The 24,049-nt window shown below is 41.6% G+C and overlaps 1 protein-coding gene and 1 pseudogene across 2 annotated transcripts in view; one reads left to right on the top strand and one right to left on the bottom strand.

Annotated features, from left to right (window-relative positions):
- The window catches only part of LOC135710619 (homeobox protein B-H2-like), a 98,723-nt gene that overhangs the window by 59,575 nt on the left and 15,099 nt on the right, over window positions 1-24,049 (bottom strand). The window lies entirely within an intron of this gene.
- Window positions 5,799-7,120, top strand: LOC135710620 (dynein beta chain, ciliary-like; annotated as a pseudogene).

Below are 24,049 nucleotides of genomic sequence, written 5' to 3'. Positions count from 1 at the left end.
AGGATCCATATGCGGGAGATTTCATAACAGATACCCACTTTATACTTGGCGTAACCTGGTTTACCCTATGGAACGCAGTAGCTCCAACTTAAAGCGGTCCATTTGATTGAATCCAATTAAGGCCAATTTTCACTTACGCACACTACTTTATGGAGATTATTACCGATCCAAATGGCGCCTTATTCTCTACTCATGAAACAAGCCGTGGTCGAGGTAATAAACTTATGATTTAATAGGAACGCCGCCAAAGACAGGCCGAAAGCTTAAACAGTTCTAGCTTTCTGCTTATTTCTGAGCGCACGGATATGGGAAATGATTAAAATAAATAATACATGGCAGTGGGAACCAAGGCAACGAGGCGATAGGCAAAAAATTATTAAAATATATCATCGTAATTAACACGATCCCGGTTTCGGCGCGGATCGCAGCTCCGATGCTTTTTTACAACCCTATCAAAGCTTATTAGTGAGAGCGCGAGGGACCCCCGAAAAGCGGGAGACCAAAAAAAAATCAGAGTCCAGGAACGACGGGTGAAGGTGCCGGGGAATGCGGAAACTTCAAAGAACCTGCCGACAGATCATCAATTTTTCATTGATTGACTTAATCACTTTAGTACCGGTTGATTATACTCCAAGCCGGTTTCGTTGGCTTCTCTTTGCGGGGTTGGCTCGTTTTTCTACTTTTTTTTTATCCACGGCCAGAGAGTGTGCGATTGAGAGAGGCGCAACACAAGAACGTGAATTCTCTCTGTAGTGTGAGAGAATATGATGCTGCATCGCTGCAGAAAGGTGTAAAGACTTTAACATGCGTTTTCCTGAGTAAAATTTACCCTTCTACGAAAGAATCGGTAATGGCAAATGGATTCCGTAATTTCATCTGCAAAATCATTTCTAACACATTTTCAGCACATTTTTTTTTTATTTTTCTCCCGAACCTATTTGCAGATTTTTAATCGGAAGCAGTCATAAAAATCATGACAGCATTGCTAATAAATTTGCAAATACGTATAGAAGACCGTTCCCATATTCGAGAACGGGAGCGTTTTCAGGAGCAGATTGTTTTCCGAGTAGCAAACTAGCATCACTGCCAGCATCACAAAACGCTGATATCTTGACAGCATAGCAATATTTTCACATCAGGCACAATAGTATGATTGATACCATGATTGATCGAGAGTTATTTGAATGCTACTTACTCTATGAGTAATAGTAATTAAACACAATGTATAATTATTGTTCTAAATCACTGATACCTAACCTCATTTGTGGAAACCGTTGTTCTATCTCAAGGAAGCTTCGCAGATTTTCATATCACTACGTCTGGCTGTCAAACTCTTATAGTATAGGCTTCCAAAAACAATTGAAACAATCTTCACGCCCGACCGCGTGTGAAACCTGTCCGACACTAAAGTGTCAGTGATGCGCTCATTAGAGTGAGCGGCTTGAAAGATTCCCGTGCATTCTCTGACATGCCTTACATGCTAATTTGAAGGTACAAAAAGAAAAAAGAAAACAATAACCGCCTAACTCGAACTGACAGCAGTGTTGCCAACTGTTGCGCTGCGATGTTGCTCGATTGGCTACGGCAAGGTGCACTTTTCGGGAAACTGCGAGTGTGTGGCAAATCCCAGCAACTGCATCATTCGTCAAGGATCACCTGATTAGCCGTGCTGATGATCGGTTACTCACCCAGGGTGTCAAGGAATGGAATTCGTAAAAAACACCGACCGAAACCGACAATAACATAATTGTTGGATCAATCTAAATCGGGTGTATCAAATTGGATACAACATGTTATTTTCTTGTTCACTTTGGATTCTCCTTCTCGCCGCTTGGCGTTTCAACAGTCAGCAGTAAGGAATTCGGCGTTAGATTTATATCGGCCAATAACTTACTGACTTATGGCCGATCGAAGCAAGAAGCAAGCAACTAGTCATCGATCTGGTTGGAAATCGACAATCGCAAATTTATGCGTTTCTGATTGCGTTTCTCACACGCGGTTAGTACGAAAGCAAAAACCGCACTCTTTTTCACCGAGACGCCACCAATTTGCAATCATGTGGTCGGTGATTTGTTCACTAATCAAAACTTTGGCAGCCGGTACGACCTTGTCGGGATGAGCCGCGCTGCTCGTTCCAAGTGGAGAATCATATTTTCGGTAATTGGATTTTGATTTATTACCCCCCGCTGCTACTGCTGCTGATGCTACCGCAGGCTTCAATGAATCAGCCGCAATTTTCCCAGAAGGGGTGCAAAATGCAAATTTTCCTTCGACTTCTGGAAGTGGAAATTTAATCTCGATTAAAAGACGTCGGCCGGTGGGAATCCCATGTCTGCCGAATGCCGCAACCAACTTGGATAATGATCCTTGGTGGTACGTGATTTTGCTTCTGGTTTTCTGCCGTTCGTTGTCTTGGAGAACTGGGTAACTACATGTTACGGCGAAGCCGATGACGACGGCGACGGGGAGAAAGGATTCAGGTTTCCGACTGGACGAGATTCTCATTATCGGTGAACGAGATTGAAGGCCGTCAAGAGCGAAATTGCACCGCTTGTTTGCGTTTTCAATTACGTCGATAAATGGAGCTTCGGGAGGGTGTGAAAGCTGACGGCTGGTCGTTCCCAAAACCAGTTGGGCGAGTTGTTCACATGTTTTGATTAGTTTGGGAAGATTTTGCAAGGAATTTCCAAGCAGAGGTACAACATTTTGTAATCGCGAACTAATGCGTTGCGTTCGCGCCGTCGTAAACAAAAATTAACCAGCTGTTTATTTTGGTTGCCATAAACAGTCAGTGCTTTCCGGAGCCGTCATTTACCCTAGCTAAATAAAAATTAAAAATGCCTTAAAAGAGCATGTGTCTTAAAACGGAAAAATGACTCTATTAAACCGAAGACAACATATCACGTTCGTTGGGCGGAAGCAGTGGCTGGGTAAATCAATTAAACGGAATACAATTATCAAAAGTCAATAAACGCAAGCTCTTTATCATTTTCAGATTCATGCAGCAAGCGACAACCCTACCGGGAAATATTTTGTTAATCACGGCCTAGATCACGGCCTTCATATCATACGTCGGCTGTTTCACAAAACAGTTCCGAGTGGACTTGCTTGACCAAATGTGGCTACCTTTCTGGCGCTCTCTAGAACCAGGCATTCCAATTACGGACAGCCTTGAACCATTAAGATTACTAACCGATGGCACTCAGATTGCAACCTGGCAGGCAAAATAAGGGTTTGCCTAGTGATCGAATCTCCATCGAAAATGCTACGATTTCCAACTCCGATCGATGGCCGTTGATGATCGACCCGCAGCTACAAGGTATCAAATGGATCAAGCAAAACTACGGAGACATTTTGAAAGTTATCCGTCTTGGAGCTAAAGGATATCTAGAGGTATTCCAAAATGCAGTAGCCAAAGAAAGTACCATGCTGATTGAGAATATCTGAGAAAATGTAGACCCTGTGTTAAACCCTTTGCTAGGAAGAAACCTGGTCAAAAAAAGAAGGTAAGTAAAGGCTGACTAACAGTAAATTAGTACCCACAAAAAATACCTGTAATTCGTGATTCAATAAGTTTAAAAGTCAATTAATGGTTGCTTTACAATACTTTTAGTAAAACATAAGATGGTTACATTTCTCCAGTTTGAACGGAATCTCGAACCTTCCTTTTGATAAAGCCCATCAGCGCCCGCACAGTGGAAACGAACACGGAATCAGTCGGCGAAGTCACTACTTTGAAATTGCCAGTATTTATCGATTAGTCGAAATTCCGGAAAATTCGGAGGATTCCTTAGCTTGGGGACAAAATCGATCTTGTTGGCAGCATATCACTCCAGAACTACCTTGAAGTAGTGGCAGCTGGCCAAATCGGGCCAAAATATGACTTTGCCCCTAGGCTTGCGAATGAACGGTAATACACGCTTTTTCAGGCATTATTTGATGTAAACTTGGGATGTCATCATCGAGGACGTCACGAATGTTTCCGTTTTCGGGCCACAACTGCAAATCGTTTGCCAAATCATGGCTTTCTTCTCGAACTTATCGGCAAACACAAACTGGAATCTTCCCTGCACATCCCCGCGTCCAGTCGCGATGTATATCTTTTGACCGGGAAGCTGCTTAAAATCGAGTTTGACGTATGTTTCGTCCTCGATCAAAGTGCAACCCTTGTGTTTCGTCAAAACACGGTCGTACAAAAGCCTTGCATGCTTTTTGGCCACGGAATTCTGCTTCATGTGCCGGTTTGGATGTTTACTGGCTTTGTACGGCTTGTATCCTTCTCTGGAAAGGATGTTCCGCACCGTTTGAAAGTTGGCGCTGTACCTTCTGGCCACATCTCGGATCGAAAGACCGGGGTTGGCTTTAACCAACCCGGGGGCAACTTGACAAGTCCAGTACATTTCCAGTGTACTCCGAAAATTTGGTGCTGGTGGTTCTGTCAAACTCACAAATTTCAGAAGTGTTATCTGAATAGGGCGAATGCAGATATGTAAATAAAGTAAATAAAATACTGAACATAAAAACAGATAGCCTCATCTGTTTCTTGAAACTTCAAGTTGATGGGGAACAATGTTAATTAAACGGACGGGTGTAACAAAAGACAATCACTGAAATTTATTCGTTTTAGAAGCTCATTATGAATATCTTTTGTTGAGAGACGCTTATTTTAATTTATTTTATTTATTTCTTCATGTTTGAATGGATATACGAAATGTTAGCGTTCACACAGCAAACCTGCTACTCACCGCGAATAAGAATCAATTTTGTATTTTTTTTCACCCCTCAATAGAAAGATGGGGAAGTAAACTGTTTTTAATGATACGGCTTTTTATTGCAAGTCTTCACCGCACAAGTATGCTCAGAAACATTATTCTCAAGACTGATAATATTCAAGAGCAAAATATAATAGAATTAACCAATGTGTTTTTATTTCTATTTGATTATATAAGAAAAACTTCCATCAATCTGTTTCAATTTGTTTGGATTTATTTCATTTCACCACGAAAATCACAAATCGTTCTTTTCACATGGCATTCTTGCTTGTTGCTTGACATCCACACATGGTGAAACAAAAAGTTGCCTTCCCATAGAGAAATACTATTGCGGCGGTGAAGGGCAGTCCCTTTGTTTACGTTGTGTGGCGACATCTACTATTTGCAAGTGGGTACGTGAAACTAAGATTATCTGTCACCTTGCCGGGGAGTTGGCTTTAACGCACCTCAACACCTTGCTGCGCAGCTGACGATCCCTGGTTCCAGTTTTTTCGTTGGTCCGCTAATTCCTTTCAACACTCAGGGTTTCCTTGTAGGTTTTGAACACTCAACAAAGTGTTGTTTTCGGCATCTTCAGCACTTTAGCCAGCTTGGAACCGAACCACTTCGGATTTTCCAGTAGTTTTGCACAATATATTTTCTTCTTTCGAGTTCTATTTGACGTTATTTCTGAACGCGATCGACTACTTTGATCAAACTTGCACCAGTGGTTCTCTATAGAAGTGTAAACAAACCATCAAAGATTTTCGATTCTCAATACTAGAGGCGTGCTAGCGGCGCGCGAGGGGCGTATCAATTTTCTTTTTCGTCAGAATTTAGAATGTATAAAATCTATGTAGAATTCTAAATACATTTTTACAGCTCACAGAGCCATCAAGATAGGAGACAAGGAAGTGGAGTACAATGACAAGTTTTGATTGATTCTGCATATTAAACTGGCAAATTCGGTATACCTAGAATGTAATATGATTGCCCGACTATTGGTCTGTATATATGAATTCTCTTTTTCAGCACTATCAACTCGAAATGCAAGCGCAAACTACGCTCATCAACTTTACCGTAACCAGGGATGGTCTCGAGGACAAACTTCTGGCCAAAGTCGTCAAAACCAAAAGTCCCGATACAAGTTTAGATTATAGATTGTGTAAATTTATGAGACATGTCATGCAATATTCCATATATTGTATGCAACTGTCCACTTTTGTTTGCAACATTTCTTGCAAGCTGCTAGTTTACGCGAAAAGAAAGTTTACATGTTTGAATATTTGCATACATGGATGTTTACATCGCCAGTAAAATTCAGAATTTTTTGGTGTGTGGAATTTGCAAAATCATTTCGAAGAAGCCAGTCCATTAACGCCAATTTTCTTCATTCTGTTAGCGGGTGTCAATCCACTGAAGGATGTTGAATCCCTGGGCAAACATTGGGCTACTCTGCAAATAATGAAAATTTCTATAACGTCTCATTGGCCAATGTCAAGAAGTGTTTGCCGAAGCGGCCATGAATAAACCAGCAACCAGTGGGCACTGGGTTGTACTGCAAAACATTCATCTGGTGAAAAAATGGCTTCCCGCCTTGAAGACAAAAATGGAGTACTACTCGGAAGGATCCCACGATAGCTATCGCATATTCATGAGTGCAGAATCTGTGGCTACCGCATCGGCCCATATCATTCCCCAAGGCATCCTGGAGTTCTCGATCAAGATTATTAACGAATCGCCAACCGGAATGCAGGCCAACCGGCACAAGCCCAAGCAGCACACTTGCATAGAAATAACTTGATTGTGACTGGAATGGGTTGCACACAAGTAACCACAATTGTTCAGTGACAAGCGTGCTGCTAGGGGCCTTAGACAACTTTACCCAGGAAACACAGGAAATATGTGGAAAGGAAGCTGAATTCAAAGTAATTCACTTCTCACTTTGCTACTTCCATGTCGTCGTTACCGAACGGCGCAAATTTTGACCACAAGGATGGAACAAAATCTATCCCTTCAACGTGATCGTGAATCGGAAAATTTCAGATTCGGTATTGTACAACTATCTGGAAGATCTGCGTTATCTATTCGGTGAAATTATGTACGGTGGTAACATTACCGACGATTGGGACCGCAGAACGTGTATCACCTATCTTGAAGAACTTATGCAACCTGATCTAGTCGACGGCGAACTGTTTCTAGCTCCAGGATTCGTCGCTCCCCTGAAAACTGATTATGTTGACTATCACGCTTACATAGACGACACAATGCATCCAGAGTTACCGTATCTGTAGGGATTACACCCGAATGCGGAAATCGGTTTTCTACCAACAACAACAACAACCGAGAACCGGTTTCGAACAATGTGACGCCGGTGCCGGGTTTGACAATTATTCACTCTTATAATGGAACTCAATCTCGGTTATTTTCAGCTTCCAACGTCAGTTTAGCTCGCAGGATTCTTCAACTCACTGTCACTGCTCATTGCAATCATGCAGTCAACGGTGAGAAATAACGAGCTTCCTCTGAAAAAGATGTGTCTGCACTGTGATGTCACCAAGAAGCAGAAAAAAACGATTTTACGTAAGTGCTTGACGACTCCCGAACATTACGAAAACATTGACGTGTGTACAAAGGGAACAATCATTTCAAGAACAGTATGGGATCTTACGTATTCTCGGCAATCTAATCAGCGTCCATAGAAGTGGAAATCTGAATAGCGCACATATATCAACGTGTTTGTTTGTTTACATTTGCTAGTTGCTGGTTGCTCTAGCCATTCCAATCGATGAAATTGTCGAAAACTGTTGCAAAACGTTTTAACAACACTTCAATCTTCTCAGCTCATTGCCACCTATTTCTATTCGGCATCCTTGCCATTTAATCTGCGTGTCATACAGCTGTTCTATTATCGGCAACTAGAAATCACCTGCATGTTAAGGTAGGATAAGTTTGGTCGAATACAACATATCAAGAAGACTGGCAACTTTGCCAAAAATCCAAGCGGCAGATACAGTAATGCTGCACTCGGGCGAAGGTGGAAGTAGCAACAATCAATACGATACTATCAATTTTAAATTGACTAACTACTTGACTAGCCTATTGGTCCCAAGCAAATCGATTAACGTACCTCATTCTAGTCGAAATTCTAGTACTACACAATGTATGTTTTGATTTGCCATGAAAGATTGACAGATCAAATGAGGGGCTCGTGGGTTTTCCTATGTTTTCGAGGGGTGCATCGATTAGCTTGGGATCGAAGAGAGTACCAGAGCTGAGCCAAAAAGTTGAACACTTTTCTTCGGGACCCAAAAAGGAGAATTATCTAGGCCCCCAGAACTATTGGTGTTTTCTTTTGTTCACCGGGATTTTGTCAAGCTTGTCAAGTTCAATGTTACTATTCTTTTTTTAAAGTCCTTTTTGTTGACTTCTTTTCTTATGTTCTGGACTCGAAGCAGCAATTATGAGAAATTATATTATACAGATATTTAATCGATGGCATAAAAAGACTTCTGGGAACATCGTAAATCTTCAATGCCTTCCAAGATATTCAGGAGACATCGTTGAAATTGAAGAAACTTATTAGAAATTGTGGGAACTTCATAGATCTACCGAAAAAATCGTAGAAACAAGGAACTTGGAAAAGTTCTGAAAACTGCGTAGAAATGGAAAATATATTTTTGTTTGAGAAGCTTTGTAGAAGTTAAGGGAACATTATTTTACTTCAGGGAAGCTCATTATTGATCGGGAACCTCTATATAATTTCAAAACACTTTTTTGAAGCCTTGTGATCTTGGAAAAGTTGTGGAAATTACGTATAAATTCATAACGGCGCCGGTGGTGTAGTGGTAAGCGTGATTGCCTCACACCCCAGCAGGCCTGGGTTCAATCCCAGTTCGCGCCGCCGGGATGTTCTGAGGCATAACATCTCTGATCACGCCTTCCTTCGGAAGGGAAGTAAAGCCGTTGTTCCCCGGTTCATGAGTTGGTCGATAGGTAGGGTCCAGGTGTGTGGGAGCTGCCTTCCTGGTACGTCGGTAGCATTGGTGCTCAGCACAGAAAACAAGATCGACGGAAAAAACAAACCAAAGCAAAAAAAAAAAACCTATAAATTCATGAAATTTAGTTCATGGAACTTCGCGAAAAATCAACGAGAAATGTAGAAGTTCAGCAAACTTTGTAGAAGTTTTGCGAATTTCATACAATTTTGAGGAGCTGCCAAAAACTTCATAGAAGTGTAAGAAATTTTGAAAAAGTTCAGAGAATTTTGTAGGAAATCTAAAGAAAGTTCAATAAACTACTAAGAACTTCAGGGATCCTTGATTCAGTATAGGAAACTTCGTTGTAGTTTGTCAGAGATCTTAATTCGAAAAAGCTCCATGAACTTCTTGGGGGTTTTGGGAACTTCGTTAAATTTCAAGGAACTTTCCAGATGTTCAAGAATATTTGTAGATGATAGGTGCTTTTCCAAAAGTGCAAAGATATTCAGAGATCTTCGTAGAATTAAGAGAGATGGAAAAAATATATGAAATTTGTAATAAATTCTGGGAATTTCCTTAAAATTGAGGAAATTTTGTAAAACTTAAGGGAGTTTTGAAGGTGTTCAGGAAACGTTGCATAAATTACAGTTTAAAAATTAAATGTTCTTTCAAGACTGTAAGTTGTTTAGGAAGTACCGTGATCCGTAAAATTGATCACCGGGGTGAAATTGATCATTATGCGTTGCACTTTTAATTGTCACGTATAACATGGTCGGCGATAGATATCAAGAGAAATCTTAAATGTATATCATCATTTAATCATTCTTTCAATGAATCCTAGTTATTTAATAAATTGCGGTAGAATTTTTCAATGATGAAGTCTTTGCAAGCAGCGCGCAAATGTCCATTCCTAATGCGTTAAAAAAATCGATTATTTGAGAAACGAATTGATTCATTGTTTATCCACAACTTCTTATAGATACTTCAGACTTTCAAAACGTTTAAAGGGTGAAACGAGCAAAATGTAGTCTATTTCTCGTTGATTTTCGAAGGTGTTTTCTTCAGCTTTTAAGATGACTACCAAATAAGATAACCTGCATTTTAAAAGTTTGCACGCTCATTAGTTAAATTCAAATCATTATTTGTGAAGGCTGATTTTAAACAGCTTCCTTGTCAAGAATTTTATACTGCAACCGGAACAGAACTAGTTCAGGATAACTTAGGCAAACAAATCAAATGATATTTTAAAGAAGACTATTTGGTCGGGCAGGTGATTTGCACTGGTTAGCTGTAGGTAAATTTTCTTTATGACAGCTGGCATCTTCATCCAGAATATTTACGTGAACGAGTGTTTGAACAATTCTGTATTGTCTTTTGTTAAAAAGCATTGATACCCTAAGCTTGTTACCGGTTCAATGCTCGGCACAATATTCATGTCCAAGGACAAGTTATACTTAAAAGATAAGGGACACAGTTTTGTTTATCACAGTAAATTTCCATTAGGAGTAATCAAATATTTAAAAATACTTAATTTATTTATTGTTCTTGCTCGGCTCGATATATTTCTTTCAAATGTACAGTAGTTTTAAGTTACTATTTCATGTGTTCTGTTTCCTTCACGGGGTTTGTTTTCTATGTGTATTAAAAAAAAACAGTCTGTTAAATTATATTATACAATTTGAAACACATATAAGGCAGACTTGAAAACATATATATACATTGCTGGACTCCCGTGGTCATAACCTGAAGAACCGGCTACACAACACATAATGAAATACCTAACCCTAAATAAAAAAAAAACCATATAACTAGTCACCCAGCACTCCTTAATTGAATCATGTAAGTCTTTGCATGTAGACAAAATAAGAACCAAAAACAAAAGATAAAAAAAAGAACAATCTCGTAAACACACATAATAAAAGTGGTGTACGGTTTACTAGATTGCTATTACTGTAAATGATAAAAAAGACGGCAAAGACCGCACTAAACCATTTACCCTACAAAAAAGTACTAAAAACTATTGAATGCTGCTTCATGGGAATAAATGTTGAGACATCTCACATCTCACCATGGCAAACAATGCGTCTTCGTAGTTCCGGAGATATGTCAAAGGAGATGGAGGAGGAGAGAGAGGAAAGGACGAGGAGTGGAGCATCTAGGAGGTTGAGAGGAGATGAATGGTAGAGATCGGGACAGTTGAGCTTGGTCCGTCGAAACGAGCAGAAGTGCGCAAAAAAAAAAAAAACACTACCAGCTATCGGGTGTTCAAGTGACAGTGGTTGGTTGAAGGTCACGAGTCAACCTTGGTGAAGTAACCACGAAGTCAGTGAAGTGTGATACCGGGGTACTATTACGGCTCCTAGCCTGGAGGATACAGCGTGGAAGACTACGATCGTGTGACTGTACTGATCGGGGCGTCAACCTCGGCGTGTCCAGATCATTCGCTGCAAGTCCGGCGTGTTCGAACCCCTCTTCGGTGATTAGTGTGGGGAATATCCACGGAATTCCCCCCTGGAACGTCATCCGGAGGGTTACTGTTGGACATCATTCCAGGACGGACCACAAGTAAGCCCCTGCTCAACACCCTACGGTGCCGGTGGTCAACGAGCCCCAACCGCTACTTCGTTGGACCACACGCGACGTGGAAGCTAGAACGGACGTTTTGGAGGTTAGGGCCCATTAAGGTCCGGCGGGTCCGCCCCCGCTTATTGGGCTCCTGACCTATGAGTTCACTTCCCGTCGGCGGGCACACGACGAACCCTCTCAAGATCACCCCGGACAGAAGAAGCACCGGGCGTAGTCACAAGCGGTAACCAGAAACTGCCCGGAGACCACGTTTTGGCATGTAACCTGCATTCAACAAAGGTATGAGTTTTCCCTTCCTCCTCCTCCTCGCATGCAACGGACCAAAGGGCCCCATCGGATGCAGCAACGGCCGCAACGAGCTCACCCTCCAACCTATGTATCTTGTTGGAATAAAATTTAAGAATGTTTAAGTGAAATTTCTATTTGTAACTTTATTTCTATTTTCCGAGCCTAAGGATGACTTGTCTTTGTTCTGCTTTATTGTGTCTTTGTCTGCTTTGTTTCTGAGTCCTCCTTGAGCAAGCCAGCCGACCCTGAGTGGATAAACCACGGGCTAGACGAAAATTACAATTGGCGATCCAACGAAAAATAACTAAAGAAAAACAAAATATTCTTGTTTCCAAGAATATTTTGGCACTTGCTCGGGGAGACTCACGATTCCGCCTCTTTTCATCGTGAATTGTCGTAACGATCCGTTGATTTACGTGTTCGAAGATTCAATGCAAAGTCTGTTTGATACAAGATAAAATAATTGGTAAGTTATAATGGCTCCACAGAAAGTTACTGAATTGATCCTCACAATTTTAGCGTTTAAGTTCATTTTGTAGATACCTTATTTTGCTCAAATTTATTAGTGATTAAGTTAATTGAATTCTTTTTTGTACATAGCTTTTTTTATTTATCCTCTCAATTGTTAAAAATGGCAGCTTTACTGGATTTAGTTGCTGAAAAATTAAAACAGCTTTATTACGATATTAGGGTAGACCATTTAAACGAAGATGAATTAGATTTTGAATTAGAAGTTAGGGATATTGTGTTCAATAATAACGAATCAATATCGAGAAAAAGAAGAGCTTTGAGAGAGACGTTGAAAACTGAAAAATCGGAAGAGAATCCAAAAAAGTCCCTCAAACAAAATCCGGTGATGGACTTTCGCGTTTGCGTAGCAAAATTCAATGAAATTGATGAGATTATTGAGATATCATCCAAGAGCGTACCACCAAGGTGTCAGTCGAGATTATTACATGTAGGTAGTCGGTTGATTCTTTTGGAAGAATATGTAAAACCGGAAGATGGATTAGACATTGGTAGAATGCAAGAAGCAGTTTTGTCGCGGCTGAATAGATACTTCTATGGTAAACGTTTGGCTTTATCGGACGGGTTGGAGGAGAATGAGTTGATTAATCTTTTCGATGAAACAGGAAAGCCTTCAGTGGAAACTACTTTCCCTTTGTCAATCCCGCCCGTTTCGTCAACAGTAGGAGCCATAACCACAAATCCCCTCACAGGAGAAGAAAACGATATTATGGACTCTTTACTCAGGTTAGGCTTGTTAGACCCTGATAATCCAGAGGGAATACAGACCGGTGATGTGAAGAACGCACTTCTATCGCTAGAGCAGGAACTTTATTCACTTCGGAAGTATAGGGGAGTTCGGTCTGCTTTCCAGGAGAATCAAATACCGACTCTGACTACGACCAAGGAAAACCACACGATACCAAGTTGTACCACCACCTACACGGGTACAATCCCCAAATATTCGTTTCCGACTGTAGTCAGCTCGGGTTGGTTTCCTCCGAGGACAGTCATTCCGTCAATTCCTCAGGTGCCCGCTCCGTTTCCAAGGATCAGTTTCACAACTAATTCAACATCGAGTAGTTCGATACCTCGTGTTGCGACTTCGGTCAATTTGAACCCACACCTAGGTCCAGTAACGATGCCGTACGTTACTCAGGCTGTTCCGGTTACTACTCCAGCGTATCTTCCGGTGACGACAGCCCCTACGATGCCATATGCACCATGGCCGGGATATTATCCTTGGCAACCATTCGGTCAGGGGAACACCGTTCCCGCTTCCACTGTAGGGCAGTATATTCCGCCATCAGGGAATCAATTTCTCACCTCAGGGCAGGTGGCAGTTTCACAGCCTTCGGTAAGCCGTGAGAATCCTCAGCATTTTCAGGGCGGTCCTGCTTACCCAGTTCCAGGTCAAGTTCAGGTACCACATCCATCTCTGTACCCTTTTCCGATAGAGGCCCCGCGTGGTAACTATGGACACAAATCGTTACCTGTGTCCAAGTGGAAATTGGAGAAATACGCTGGAACAGATCAGGGACTTAAATTAAATGAGTTTCTGGTTTTAGTATCACAGCTAGCCCTATCGGAACGGACCACCGAGGCTGAGCTATTTGACTCGGCTTTCCATCTGTTTACAGGACCAGCGCTTAACTGGTACATGACCATGCGTTCCTCAGGGCGGCTGATCAGCTGGCCACACTTAGTAAGCGAACTCCGGAGAACTTTTGCTCACCCAGAATTGGACTCGTTGGTGCGAACAAGGATCTACCAACGGCGTCAGCAGAGGAACGAATCATTTCAGGAATACTATTACGATATGGAAAAAATGTTCAGGTCCATGATCACACCCATGAGCGATACAGAGCAGCTGGATATCCTCAAAAGGAATATGAGGCCGGACTACAAGAAGACGCTTCTTTGGAAGCCGATTTTTTGTCTTCCCGAACTGCTAGAAGCGGGGCATGTGATTGATGCGTCAAACTTTTCGCTGTATGCTAAAGTGTTCGGGAATGAAAAGTCCACCAATGCGGTTTCGGAATTCAAACCTGGTAGAGGAGATCCCAGGAATTTCAACAACCGTCCTCCGTTCAAACCAAACCAGCAGAGTCCAAATAATAACAAGCCAAAAGGGGGGAATTTTAAAAAGAAAGAAGAAATGGAGGTTGGGAAACCCAACAATCCTCCACCAACAGGTCCCTCAAAGCAACCCGATCCGAAGGAAGGTCCTTCTAAACCTACGAGGACATTGGAGAGGCTGATAGAAGCGCATCGACCCCCTCGTAGCTACGAATGCCTATACTGCCGACAACCCAATCATTCCTTGGAGCAGTGTAGGAGTTATAGGGGTTCACTTTGCCTGGTGTGTGGTTTCAAAGGGTTCGAAGCCCACAACTGCCCATATTGTAGAAAAAACGGATTGCAGACGGCCCAAAATCGCCGACCGTCGAGCCCATCCGCGTAAACTCCGTGCCGTTAGATGTCACCCTTGCGGAATTCTGGGAACCTTTTCCGAGGGATTTGTGTTCGGAGGAGGAATCTCAGGTTCTCAATATTACCCTAGTCGATACCCACGATAACAGACCGTATGCCAAAATTAAAATCTACGGCATTCCTTCAAAAGGGTTACTGGACTCTGGTAGCCAACTTACCCTTATTAGTGAAAATGTATTTTGCAAAATAAATAACCAAAAACTGAAACCATTAATCCGTCCTACTGTGATTCGCTCCGCAAATGGCTCCGAACTAGAAGTACTAGGTCAATTGTCCATTCCATTTAACTTCGCTGGGCGTATAAAGATAATTCAAACTCTAGTAGTTAGAACTTTATCTGCAGACTGCATCCTCGGCATGGACTTTTGGCGGAAATTTCGGATCTGGCCGACCATCCAGGATTGTGCCACAGTAGAAGACGATACTTCTCCAAGGACTGAGCCAGTTCAAATAACGTTTAATGATTTTGAACTCGCTCAACTAGAAGAAGTTAAGAATTTGTTTCAAGGGGCATGTTCAGAAAGGCTGACCATGACGCCTCTGATCAAACACCGTATTGAAATTTCTGACGAATGGAAGGGGAAACCTCCTGTTCGCCAGTATCCATACACGCTTTCCCCGAAGGTGCAACAAAAAGTTGGAAAGGAGTTGGAGCGAATGTTATCGATCGGTATAATCGAAAGAGCTCACTCTGATTGGTGTTCAAATGTTGTGCCGGTCATTAAACCCTCTGGGAAGGTTCGCCTCTGCTTAGATGCTCGAAAAATAAACGAGAGGACGATTCGTGATGCATATCCCTTGCCCCATCCAGGCCGGATCCTCGGTCAACTCCCCAGGGCCAAATACCTGAGTACGATTGACCTGTCCGAAGCTTTCCTCCAAATTCCTTTGGAGAAAGGTTCTAGGCGGTACACGGCATTTAGCGTACAGGGCAAGGGAATGTTTCAATTTACCAGACTACCGTTCGGCCTAGCGAATAGCCCGGCTACTTTGTCCCGATTAATGGACCGCGTTCTCGGGCACGGTGAGTTAGAGCCGAACGTCTTCGTATACCTGGACGATATCGTCATCGTATCGGAGACGTTCGAGCATCACATGCAGCTCCTTAGCTCAGTAGCGAAACGTCTAGCAGAGGCCAACCTTTCCATCAATGTCGAAAAGTCTAAGTTCGGAGTGAATGAATTGCCATTCCTAGGGTACCTACTATCAACGGAAGGTCTTCGGGCCAACCCGGAAAAGGTCCGAGCAATAGTAGACTACGAAAGACCAACAACGGTCACAAAACTACGGAGGTTCCTAGGGATGGCAAATTATTATCGCCGATTTATAGACGATTTCAGTGGAGTCACCTCTCCGTTATCCGACCTTTTGAAAACAAAGTCGAAGGTCCTGGGCTGGAATGAGGCTGCAGAAGATGCCTTCAACTTAATCAAGGAGAAGCTCATCTCAGCCCCGATCCTTGCCTGCCCAGATTTCTCCCAAGAATTCACTATCCAGACTGATGCCAGTGACGTGGCAGTCGCAGGGATTCTGACGCAGATACAAGGTGGATACGAAAGAGTTGTAGCCTTCTTTTCGCACAAGCTTACTACTCCGCAAAGAAATTATCATGCTTGTGAAAAAGAAGCACTAGCAGCTCTTCTATCCATCGAGGCCTTCAGAGGTTATATCGAGGGCTCACATTTTACGGTCATCACAGACTCCGCTGCCCTAACCCACATCCTGACTGCGAAATGGAAGACAGCTTCCCGTTGTAGTAGATGGTGCCTCTCTTTACAACAGTTCGATATGACAATTCGTCATCGTCGGGGCAAAGAGAACATTGTAGCGGACGCTCTCTCGCGTAGTGTTGCTGCTATTGTTGCTGATCAAGGTGCTGCTGCTGTTGCTGATAAAGATGATGTTGTTGTTGTTGCTCCGTCCACTCCCCTCGCCACTGCCAAATTGAACCCAAACCCAATTGAGTTACCCCAGTCTTGGTATGAAGAGTTGCTGGAGAAAGCCTCTGACCAACCAGATGATTATGTGGACTTCCAAGTTCATGAGGGTGTGCTGTTTAAATTCGTACCGAATCCCAGTGATCCTCATGATAATCGTTTCGACTGGAAGATAATTCCACCTCCGAATGAACGACCTGAGATTATTAGAGAGAGTCACGATAATTCCATGCACCCTGGAATCGACCGCACTCTCAGCAGAATCCGTCTGCGTTACTATTGGCCTCGGATGGTTATTGAAGTACGGGAATATGTAAACAAATGTACTGTCTGCAAGGAAACGAAGGCTCCCAACATAGCATTAGCACCGCCGTTTGGTGATCGACGCATCACTACTCATCCGTGGCAGATCATAGCTCTGGATTTCATAGGCCCTCTTCCTCGAAGTCGGAAACAAAATCAACATATTTTATCAGTTGTCGATCTTTTCAGCAAGTGGATCATGCTAGTTCCGTTTCGCAAGATCGACAGTCAAGTGCTGTGCAAAGTCTTGAAAGAACAGTGGTTCTATCGCAATTCGGTTCCAGAAGTAGTCATCACTGACAATGCGTCGTGCTTCTTGTCTCATGAATTTCGTTCACTTTTGACTAGGTTCGATATCAGGCACTGGCTGAATTCTAAGTATCACTCACAGGCTAATCCGGTTGAGCGGGTGAATAGAACAGTCAACGCAGCCATACGAACCTATGTCAAAACAGACCAAAAACTTTGGGATACCAGGTTATTCGAAATTGAAGCAGTGTTGAACTCTTCTGTACACACAGCGACGGATTTGACCCCCTTTTTCACCACTCACGGGTATGAGATGTTTTTGAAGGGAACTGATCATCGTTTGGGTGATGGTGATCCTGCCCGATCCACTGCTGAACGCGAACAACGACAATCCGAATTGTTCAACAACATCAACAGGCTGGTACAAGATAAGCTGAAAGATGCTCATCGGGAAGGACAAAAGCGCTATGAGCTTCGCCACAGAGTGTATGGAAAAACCCTGAATGTAGGGCAGTTAGTTTACAGACGAAATATGAAACTGTCCAGCGCTCTAGAAGCGTATAACGCTAAATACGGACCTCAGTATCTGCCTGCAAAAATCGTTCGTAAAATAGGTTCGTCTTCGTATGAGATTGAGGACCTTGATGGAAAGTCTCTCGGAGTTTGGCCCGCCGTACATCTGAAGCCAGGGTGAGGAAGAAGAACCATACCGTAAACACTACTGGGATTATAATGGTTCGCTTTGTTTCTCGAACTCGAATCCGACACGTCCGGTCGTTGACCTGTAAATAGCAACACTTTATTAAAAAAAGGGTAAACAAACTGTTTAAGTCCTCCAAAAGCAGCTAAATTCGGAAGTTGTCATCGGTTCAGTCCGAAGATGTCGAATCATATCCGCTTTGTAGTCGATCTGTCCCAAGAAAAAGCTGTCCTCAAAAAAATCTTATCCCAGATCGAAATTCAACGTTTTCACTCGCATCAGCACGTAGCAAGTCGTTGTTAGCTAAACAATAGCATAGGTGACTGGATTATCTCTGTGTTCATGTTGAGCCCCTTTTTTGCGAATTATAGCGACTGTGCGTTCACATTTAAATTATGGGAGCAAAATGTTGGCTCGCATCTTTTCTTATTGTGGTCGATGGGGTTTATAGTAAAATCCTGTGATCGAGGGACCAAAAGTTTTAAATTAAGAAAACGGTTTGGTCACACTAAAAAAAAAAAAAGGAATTCTCCAGAACGTCACCTTTCCGGGAGAAAGGATGATAGTTCGCGCGCGAAAAGTCAAAATAATTAAACTTTCGTCGAGGTAGTATACATATTCTCCTCTTCGAGAACCTAGAAGACAGAAATTGTCTTCTAAGGTATTTAGCGGCTAGGTTGGTTACGACCCTTCGTGGAGGTAGTTGTATCTTTGGCCTCTACGAAGATTCTGGATGACGAACACTGTCTCCTAGGACACATAAGTTAGAAATTTGGTAAAAATACTTATCAAAAAATAGGGTTAGAAAAAAAAGAATGAAACGGTTGAATGAATGTGTAAAAAGGGTACCCAAATGAATGAGAGTATGATTGAGAGTGTGAATGAGAATGTTAAATTTAGGAATATCGTTAAAAAGTAGAAAAACTAGTGTAGATTAGAGGATTATAGCTCTGGCAATAATTTAAAGTAAAGATACTAAAAAAGAAAACACACACACACAAAAATTGAGCAAAATACGTATCCGCAGATTGAAGTTGGAACGGAATTATGGGATCAATCCAGTTAATCAGTAAGCAGCGGGTGAATATAATTAGCCTAAAATAAAAATTCCGGATATTTGTATTTTCAACGGACAGCTAAGTTGCGCGGACGTTTCGATTTATGAAATGGTGAAAAAAAAATTGTTAAGTTGGTTAACAATTTTTCCTTGGGAGGCGGGATAATTGTTACCGGTTCAATGCTCGGCACAATATTCATGTCCAAGGACAAGTTATACTTAAAAGATAAGGGACACAGTTTTGTTTATCACAGTAAATTTCCATTAGGAGTAATCAAATATTTAAAAATACTTAATTTATTTATTGTTCTTGCTCGGCTCGATATATTTCTTTCAAATGTACAGTAGTTTTAAGTTACTATTTCATGTGTTCTGTTTCCTTCACGGGGTTTGTTTTCTATGTGTATTAAAAAAAAACAGTCTGTTAAATTATATTATACAATTTGAAACACATATAAGGCAGACTTGAAAACATATATATACATTGCTGGACTCCCGTGGTCATAACCTGAAGAACCGGCTACACAACACATAATGAAATACCTAACCCTAAATAAAAAAAAAACCATATAACTAGTCACCCAGCACTCCTTAATTGAATCATGTAAGTCTTTGCATGTAGACAAAATAAGAACCAAAAACAAAAGATAAAAAAAAGAACAATCTCGTAAACACACATAATAAAAGTGGTGTACGGTTTACTAGATTGCTATTACTGTAAATGATAAAAAAGACGGCAAAGACCGCACTAAACCATTTACCCTACAAAAAAGTACTAAAAACTATTGAATGCTGCTTCATGGGAATAAATGTTGAGACATCTCACATCTCACCATGGCAAACAATGCGTCTTCGTAGTTCCGGAGATATGTCAAAGGAGATGGAGGAGGAGAGAGAGGAAAGGACGAGGAGTGGAGCATCTAGGAGGTTGAGAGGAGATGAATGGTAGAGATCGGGACAGTTGAGCTTGGTCCGTCGAAACGAGCAGAAGTGCGCAAAAAAAAAAAAAACACTACCAGCTATCGGGTGTTCAAGTGACAGTGGTTGGTTGAAGGTCACGAGTCAACCTTGGTGAAGTAACCACGAAGTCAGTGAAGTGTGATACCGGGGTACTATTACGGCTCCTAGCCTGGAGGATACAGCGTGGAAGACTACGATCGTGTGACTGTACTGATCGGGGCGTCAACCTCGGCGTGTCCAGATCATTCGCTGCAAGTCCGGCGTGTTCGAACCCCTCTTCGGTGATTAGTGTGGGGAATATCCACGGAATTCCCCCCTGGAACGTCATCCGGAGGGTTACTGTTGGACATCATTCCAGGACGGACCACAAGTAAGCCCCTGCTCAACACCCTACGGTGCCGGTGGTCAACGAGCCCCAACCGCTACTTCGTTGGACCACACGCGACGTGGAAGCTAGAACGGACGTTTTGGAGGTTAGGGCCCATTAAGGTCCGGCGGGTCCGCCCCCGCTTATTGGGCTCCTGACCTATGAGTTCACTTCCCGTCGGCGGGCACACGACGAACCCTCTCAAGATCACCCCGGACAGAAGAAGCACCGGGCGTAGTCACAAGCGGTAACCAGAAACTGCCCGGAGACCACGTTTTGGCATGTAACCTGCATTCAACAAAGGTATGAGTTTTCCCTTCCTCCTCCTCCTCGCATGCAACGGACCAAAGGGCCCCATCGGATGCAGCAACGGCCGCAACGAGCTCACCCTCCAACCTATGTATCTTGTTGGAATAAAATTTAAGAATGTTTAAGTGAAATTTCTATTTGTAACTTTATTTCTATTTTCCGAGCCTAAGGATGACTTGTCTTTGTTCTGCTTTATTGTGTCTTTGTCTGCTTTGTTTCTGAGTCCTCCTTGAGCAAGCCAGCCGACCCTGAGTGGATAAACCACGGGCTAGACGAAAATTACAAGCTGTATTGGCCTGATATCGTGTCATTGACAATTTGACAAATGACAAATTGCGGTATAGTTACATGAACATTGTATGAAACCAACAACGTTACAGTGATGTGATGCGATGTGATGTGTATGGAACCCACCATCAGTGCAAGGATTACCAATGTCTGCAGATACTTTACCGGTTGTAAAGTTCTGCCTGATGGTTTGATGCAGGAAGGTGAATCAGCTTCATTGAAGACCTTTGGAAAATAAAACGACTAGATGGCCATCTGTAATCACGTGACAAGGGACTGGCGAATCCACGAACTCTCGTCCAGTCAACAAATCCGTTGATTCTCTTGAGCTGCCCCCCAACCCAGTATATAATATAATGTTTAACATATATGATTTACAGTAATGTTCTATCACATGCTCAAAAATGTACAGACAATCCATTTGGCGTTCAATGATGATTTCAAAGACACAAAAAATGGGATGCGTGGAGAAAACTCCGTTAATAATTTGTCAAATTTATGATAGTCATGAAAAATTTAGTTTAAATAGATAAAATCAGATACGAGCTCACCAAGTTAGTCCAAATGAACCCACAGGAAGCATCCGTGCTATTGTTGCATTATAGTTCCAAACAAAGATGGTTCGCTTGATGGGGATCAATGGGGATCAACATAAACTAGTCCCGTTCTACACAGAATAATTGTGATGTAAACATTGATTCTCGTAAACTTGTGTTTCATTACACGCAAACGAGCAACTTGTAAACAATATTGTTTACAACAATGGGCTTTTGTATACAATATTTTCTACATTGCATGAAATGTGTCAGAACTTTACATGATATATAATGTAAACTTATATGATATGTGACGCTCCATTTATGTGCATCATATTGAACAGAAATTTACACTACTTTTTCTAACTGTGTATGTAGAACCAGTTTGAAGTGTCCAAATGTAGTGATCCTCCGGCTTGGGATAAAACATATTCGGCTGTAGTCGATTGGTGGATCCGAGCGAAGACAACAAATCAAGAAAACTGGCAACTCTTCCATTTTCTCATACGAACGCTATGAGACAGGTACAATTGTGTCATCTGCCGCTCAAAGGTAAATGCTTCGAACGAATTTGATAGCAAAGATTGCATCCTCTGAAGAAGAGTTGGTGTTTTACTCATTTTTCTATGCGTTGCTTCCACCTTCACTCAAGCGCAGCGCCATTGTATCTGTTGCTTGGATTCTGGCAAAGTTGCCAGTCTTCTTGATTTGTTGTCTTCGATCCGAGTGAAGGTAGCCAAGTATCAGATTCAGCAATTTGCAAATACGACGAACACCAGTTGCAGTTGTAGTCATAAACTAGAACCCGCTAAATTCATTATACAATCATTATGAGAAACCGCAAGAAGGATCCAGAATAAGTTGATAATGTGAAAAAAAAATGGCGTATATTGTCATCGGACTTAATCAATAAGGTTGTGCAAAACTATCACACTAAGATTATTTTACCAAACTCTGTGAAATTTTACCGAAATCTCAACAGCTGAACGTTCGGTAAACAGTTCGGTGATTTTTCATTGATTTTCTGTGATTTTTCACAGTTATTCGTTGAAAAATTACAGGAAAATGGAAGGGGTCAACCTTGAACTTCGTGATTTTGTATTTGGCAATGCATAAAGTGAACTCAACAATATCAGGGCTTCATGTGAGTGTAAGCCTTCAAAATAACAGTAAAAAGATGATTAATTTATTAACATTATTTGGAAAATGGTGAAAATGTGCGATTCCCACTGAGATGAAAGTTGAAATTGAGTAAATTTACTAAGGAAAGCTTTAATCATGCTGGTGATATTGAAGAAATGATTTAATACGACGGTATTATTCAACAATAGTTCGTAATAATTCTTTTTAACCAAACATTTGGATACTCACACATTTCGATGAAAAATACAACTGGACTTCATTTTATCAACAAGCAATCTACTCTAGAATGCATTAGGCTGGTTTTCACATTGATACCATAGTAGCAAATTATCTTTATTTTCAGCAATTTAAGAATTTTACTTGTGTTTACATCTTATGTGCGGTGCACCATTGACGGTGTCGTAGAATCAAATTCTTATTTCGAATGAAAATACAACTGGAAAAGTCAAAGATGCTCATCAGTATGGTAGGTATGACGATTTCCTACACAATCCGAAGGTTGTATTGAAAGGATGATTTGTACATTTGATAAAATAATATTCTAACGCTCATTTTATTACATTAAGAAATACAGCCTGTCAACATTATCATCATCATGCAGTGCCAACATCTGCGTGAGCTTTTACGGTAATCTTACAATTGTTATCCTCACTTTCAAACCATTAATACTCGCGCCCGGACTGTTGAAAAGGGCTAAAATCAGGGTTACTTCCACGCACTTGCTATAAAAAAATTGTGTTTCCGAATTATGAAAACATTAGATGTGATAATGATAAAAAGTACTTGTAAGTTCGTGAAGAGGTCGTGAAGTATGTGTTTGACACGTTAAACCTGTCAATATTGCTTTTAGTGCGTCACAATCAGCGATTTAACGATTCGTGAGCGCTCACTCAGAATGAACGCTCGCGAATCAGAAGATGGCCGATTGTGACGGTCTGAAAGCGAAATTGACAGGTTTTTGGAGTCAAACACATTCTTTACACCATTTCTTGTTACTTACAAGTACAGCATAGCATTATATCATCTTATGATCTCATAAATTAGAAAACCATTGTTTTATAGCAAGTGAGTGGAAGCAACTCTGGCTAAAATTTTACTAAATTTTGCATGACATAATTAGTTTCTTGTGAAGAACACATTTCTACGTTTTATTGTTTTTAGTAATAGCGATATTAAGTAAATATAGTTCGACGAATAAAACGCATCATATATTATCACACATTCTGAACTTCATTTTCCACTAGCCCACCCGTTCGAAGATACTTCTAGTATTTTGCAATGCGAATTACCCAATTAAAAATCACACATACAAAATCGCACTAATGGGTGGATTTCTGTATTTCGAGCAACTTGTTAAGAGGAGTTCGGTTGATATTCATGGCATAACCATATTTCTCAGTTAGTCTGGCTAGCAGCTAGGCAACATATATTTTTTTTTGTAATTAAGGTCGACCTGGGAGCTTCTGCAGTGATTGCTCCGAAATCGAGACTCGTGAACCAACTCCCTAGATGACTCACGATACCTGCCGTTTCTCGCACATACAAACGCGCACACATTTCGCGCCGAGGTGAACGCTGTTACTACCAACTGCGAG

The sequence above is a fragment of the Ochlerotatus camptorhynchus genome, unplaced genomic scaffold, assembly GCF_037179485.1.
Source record: "Ochlerotatus camptorhynchus isolate MF236.1 unplaced genomic scaffold, CSIRO-AGI_Acam_v1.1 ptg000393l, whole genome shotgun sequence".
In the NCBI taxonomy this organism is placed as follows: Eukaryota; Metazoa; Arthropoda; class Insecta; order Diptera; family Culicidae; genus Ochlerotatus; species Ochlerotatus camptorhynchus.
The sequence above is the reverse complement of the archived record's forward strand: the minus strand, read 5'-3'. Positions and strand labels throughout refer to the sequence as shown.